This window comes from Salvelinus alpinus, chromosome 2 (genome assembly GCF_045679555.1).
Source record: "Salvelinus alpinus chromosome 2, SLU_Salpinus.1, whole genome shotgun sequence".
NCBI lineage: Eukaryota > Metazoa > Chordata > Actinopteri > Salmoniformes > Salmonidae > Salvelinus > Salvelinus alpinus.
The window spans coordinates 121382731-121388730 of record NC_092087.1 but is presented as its reverse complement, the minus strand read 5'-3'; the positions used below and the strand labels follow the sequence as shown (position 1 = coordinate 121388730).

Sequence of the window (6000 nt, the reverse complement as noted above, 5' to 3'; positions counted from 1 at the left end):
AATCATTCCATGAGTTAGAGTTCTTTCAGGTGTGTGATAGAATAATTTGTATGTTTAAGATAATGACTAAAGTATTCCACCCTGAAACCATATAATTGTATGAAATGTGTTAGAGTCATAATCCAATAATGAGTGTGACTAGACTTTTTAAAGACTAGGCCATTGTTACTATTTCGCAAATATGAGCAGGGTATAGTTGAGACATTCAAGGAAAACTGAACTGTCGACTTGTGATAACGGTGAAACTAATAACTGGAAAGAGGCCTCCCCACCCTAGGGAGGAGAAAAACTGTTAGAAATGGATAGGCTTGCAGAAGATGATGAAACATGTTGCAGAAGAGTGATAAACAATGTATGTGAACTTTGGAAAAATACAGCCCACCTAAAGAGAGATGGAGTTTCTACTGATGTGAGTTATTTTGTGTGTGTGTGTGCTATAAAAAGATTGTGTTCTCATTTTGAAGACAGAGCGCTCTCTGAATAAAGTATTGATCTATTGCAGACTGAGACTTTGTCTAATTCTTCATTAACCAGAGCCTTACAACCTCTGGGAATTGGTCAAAGCTTGAGTGATAGTTGAGTTCAACCATTGAGATAGCAACATTCTCGTGACAGTGTGACATAAGACTTCTCTGATATTCTCTATAGCGCCACATCAAATACCATTACTGCCTCTGAGCAGCCAGCCTCACATCTCTGATGTTATTTAATGTCAATGGTAGAAAGTCCCCACCCCCCAGCCTGTTTTCAGCTGCCTTTCTCTCTCCCACCACATTATACTGAACCCACTGGCACAGCTTTAAACAGAATGCCTGACTTATTAGATATTTCAGATTCTAAACAGTGTCATCAAAGGCTTAAAACAAGATCCATATATAAAAAAAACACTGCCGAGCTTCCATACAGTCCCTGTGCCAAAACCTCTCTTCTCCAATGAATGAGGAAAGGATTCTCTCGCTCCCTCTCTCTCTCTCTCTCTCTCTCTCTCCCTCCCTCCATGTAACACTTTCCAAGCATTGCAATACAGGGAGTAGGACAAGGCGCTCTGCTCCATGTGGTTAGACCAGGGATTCTTAAACTTTTTCAGCCTGGGACCCAAATTCGAAATTCTGTGTTTTCCTGGGACCCAAGTTCATGAAAACATGCAACTATAGGTACATATCGGTACATTTCATTGAACTTACGTTTAAAACAAATGCAACATAGACAAAAACAAATGACAATGAAATTAAATACCCATCTAAATAGCGATTCATGTTTATTTTTCCCCATTAAAAACACTCTTACATATCTGTCTAGGTTGGAATGGTTGGTGTTAAAATACAATAAATCATTTTCATTCTGAACTGGAATAAATTGATCATATCACACAGATGTAGACAAGAAAACAAACACGCACGCACGCACACACACACACACACACACACACACACACACACACACACACACACACACACACACACACACACACACACACACACACACACACACACACACACACACACACACACACACACACACACTCACACACACTCACACACACACACACACCTAATGAGAGGTGTGTGGCTGGTTGAAGTTTTCATCAAGAATGTCTATTCTGGGCTCAGTTTTTGACAGTGCAACCTTAAGGTCATGCTCAGCATTGAGTCTGTTTCTGTACTTGTTTTTTAAGAATGCCAGAGTTGAGAAACCTGACTAGCATAGGTATGTGGTGCCAAACTGGATCAGAACATCTGCTTTCTCAGCCAGGCAGGAGAACGCTTCCTACTGTACTGTAGATGAGCAACCCAGAACTATGTGAGTGTGTTTGCCTCAAAAAGTATCTTGCTTCAATCTGTTCATTCCAGAATAGAAATTATTACTTGTATTTTAATAGCAACAGTTCCAACCTATACTTTTTTTCAACAGTAATTTCTACAGTAAGATACACAGTAGGTCTGATAATTTTTCATTTTCATCTGTACTGTTACTTAGGGTTGCACTAAGTACAGTAGCTAACTAACTTGCTTTGGCTAACGTTAGCTAGCTATTAGCTGTGTACAAGGGGATTGTTTGAAAGAGAAACTCACATTTACTGCTATGAGCGATAGTACTCCCTTATATCTGCTTATCATCACCTGTTAGAAAATGACAACAACGCTAGACCAAGGTAAAGACAGTTTCAAGAAGGATATTCGACGGATATTCGCGCTTTCAAAACTCAATAGCTTTCAAACCACTTGAGCCACAGACTCCAAATAATTGTCATGATGTTGGAAAAATTGGCCACAATATTGCACAGGTCTTATTTTCACGCTTTAGACATTAATTAGCTTTCCAAAGCTAATAAACATGTGGAAATGTGAGCAGCATTTTGTATTCCTAGTTGAATTAGTTAGGGAGAGTAAACAAAGTATTATTTAATAAAAATGACACCGAACAAAACAATAAACACTACAAAAACAAACCGTGAAGCTAAAGGCAATGTGCCCTAAACAAAGTAAACTTCCCACAAAGACAGGTGGAAAAAAAAGCTACCTAAGTATGGTTCTCAATCAGAGACAACGATAGACAGCTGCCTCTGATTGAGAACCACACCCGGCCAAACACAAAGAAATAGAAAACATAGAAATTAAGAAACTAGAATGCCCACCCTAGTCACACCCTGGCCTAACCAAAATAGAGAATAAAAGCCTCTCTATGGCCAGGGCGTGACAGCACTGTCATCTGTGATCTTTGTGATATGACTTTCTTTAAGCACGTACTGATGAAACTGTCACTTAATATTTTTTTCTTAAAATCTACAAACGCTCTACATTTATTCACTCTGTGATAGGGTTGGATCCTATATGCTACTTTTATTATTCTCCTCTAAATGGTTCAGTGCCTATAATTTATTCTGTGTGTATAATGGGGCATAAAGGAAATTACCTCTACTAATAAATTACTACTAGATTATAGTAATAAGGAAAACAGCATACAAATTTGGCTTGTGTATTTATTTGCCTATAACTAATCATAATTCCATTATGTTTACATAAAACAGAGAATACTTCAAATTGAGAAGATACTGCCATGGAAAAGACAACTGGGCGGACATAAAGTGGAAAGGAGGGGAAATAACTCACACCATGCAGCAGGACACCTTCAGCTGTTGGGTCTTTGTAATGCAGGTTTGATAGTTATATTTTCAATAATGAATGGTTAGCTGTTATGTGACAATTAGGTCAAAAACTCTATTTTATTTTTTGGTGTAGATGGCCAAGGAAGTTGCACAGAACTTTCCCAACATCCCCTCCCAAATTGATATGGAACCTTCAAAACCACATGGAGCAACTGCGAAAAGAAATGGCTGAGGATTTACTAAAAATGTCTGGTATGTAATGACATTTCATTCAAAGTAAATGTAAATTCTTTATTTTTATGCGATAAAGAACCTGGATGTGGCCCAAAGACTGACTGGGTTAGTAACTTTATTTAACATGTTTATAATCTTTTGACAACAGTGACGGCATGTAAGACAATTTATGATATAACACAATGGATGGCTAATTCGTCATTCGTCATACTGTATTGATATTTGATATTATTTATAACGTGTTACGCTTTGTTTTGTTTTGATTGAATGTTTTGCATGCCAAGGGTGGTTCCATGTGCTGTAACTAGGAATGAAGACAAACGAGTTCAACAGAGTAAAGAACACAAACTGAAAGTGCAGTCTTTGTTGTTGAAAATGTATGCTATACCCCATCCACACTGAAGAGGCTCTGAATGTACATCAACCAGGGATAAAGAAAAAGTTAACACTGTGAAATGTTTCATACTTAATTGAAGTTAAGTGTCTGTTGACATGTTGGAAAAGATTAAAGGTCTACAATTTCTGTTTAATTTGTCAATATTACATTTTTATTCATTGATTTACTGGCCACCATTACTGTGGTTACATGTTAAGTATATGTATTGACCAGCAAACCCACTGCAGTCTACCTCACTAGCTCACTCTTCATCCCTGCTTTGGACAATTAATAGCATGACTATCGTACTTTGCAATTTTCCTTTATGGTTGATATTAACGACGAAAGGAGATATTATCTGTCTCTCTCCTATTGTGTTCCGCTTTTAAATACTGTGGAAAAATAAAAAAACTGGGAAAATAAGTACTTAGAACTACCAATTATTGTAGATAAATATTAAAGATAAGGGTAAACACAACACTGGACTGAACCCCCTAATTGTCAAACTAATATTAATGTGCAACAATATAGAAGACACATGACCAGAGGTTATGCAATATGGGTGTATATCCACTGCATGCTTCTTAGGTGTGTAATTGACAAGACTAAGGAGCTATTGCAAATTTGAAACTATGAAAAATGCACGTTACACCGTGTGATTTTACAGTACACAAACAAGAGTGTGTAATATAGAAGGGTAGTCAGCGGACATTAGGTCACATGACCAAGGAGCTATTGAAATGTTACATTTGGAAAAATGTATGTAAAACGATGTGAGATAAAAATGGACAAACTAAAGGGTGTGCAATGTGTAGGGGCACTGAGTGGACATTCTGAACCTTGTTTGAAGTCACTAGATCACATGACCACGGAGCTATTGATATTTTACATTTTGAAAAATGCATGTAAAACCATGTGAGATGAAAATGGACAAACTAAAGGGTGTGCAATGTGTGTCTATGCCATCGCGTTAGCTACAACCAGTTTTAAAAGTGTTAGGAGTAATGGTTAAAGAGCTATTGAAATTTTTTAAATTTGATTTGTCACTATGTTGACGGTCCCTAACTGCTGTTGGTGGACGTAAGGAAAACTACAGGCGAATATCCAACCTGAAACTGTCTTTACCTCGGGCAACGCTAGCTGACTTACTTTTCCACTGTCGAAGCACTGTGCCCCGACAAAAAAAGTGGAGCCGTAACGTTATACCCTGTCAGAAATTGTAAATTGAGCTTCGTAGTATTCAATACCCTGAAGAATGGTGAAGTATGAACCCACCCACACCCGTGTACACCTACGTATCACCTTGCACCGTATTCCCATCATTCTCCTGATCCTCAAACCAGAGCTCAAATGAGACTGATGTTTCTGCAGATATATTTTAACCACAGAATTAGATTGTGATTCTAAACACAGAGGTTAGAGTCCTCTTATCCACGAGAGAAGTCTGTTCAGTGAAATACTGTTTCTTCAATCGGATCCTTCATCTCCTTAGTTGTTGTAATTATGTTCCTATTTATCCTTTGAGAAGCCTTTGCTGCCAAACGGGTTGCGTCAATTGAACTGACTTCAACAAACGTGGAGTGACTGCACGGATGCCCTTTGATGATCATTTAAGTTCGGATAAACTTGCTAAGGCAATAATTAAACTTTGGGCAATTGATGTTGTTCATAACCACTTTTGTAGGTGTTCTGAAATAACTACCTGGGTTTACCGTCATGCTGTGAATGTTTGATCAGGACGTGTCGTTTTCATTTGTTCGTTTTGAGCTACTCATTACTAAGCACTTCCTTGCACAAAACACATTGTGGGCGCATCTCGTTATTTCTCAAAGTTTGTATGAAACCAAGCGAGTGAGAATGGCAAGTCAGTGGCTGACAGCGCATCATCTGCTGCTGAACCACAACCCTGCAGCGTGTGGGTCGCGGAGTGATCTTCAATAAAACTGCAGAAAAAAAGATCTCGTAAACAAAGCACAAGGCATCTCCCTCCCACTCGCGCAGCTGGCAAATTGAGCAGAGACACAGCTGCTAAGCAGAGAGCGCACTGAACAGAGAGTGCAGTTGCATTTGGCAAAATCAGTTCCAGTAATGAATGAAATAATTATACATTTACTCTGACACGTCGTGACCCACCATTAACAGGTCATTTAAAAAAGGCTGGGTTAGACAAACATCCAGGTCCTCGTCAGAAGAGAACAAATAAGTAGTGCCGCTGCCGGGAGGAAGACAGAAAAGAGGAAACCACCAGATATTCAGTTCTCTTACTGGCTGTTAGCAGGGTATC

General features: G+C 38.6%; 1 protein-coding gene across 1 annotated transcript in view; it reads right to left on the bottom strand.

Annotated features, from left to right (window-relative positions):
- Positions 1-6000, bottom strand: part of LOC139551667 (bMERB domain-containing protein 1-like) — a 35513-nt gene that overhangs the window by 2868 nt on the left and 26645 nt on the right. The gene's annotated exons all lie outside the window — the stretch shown is intronic.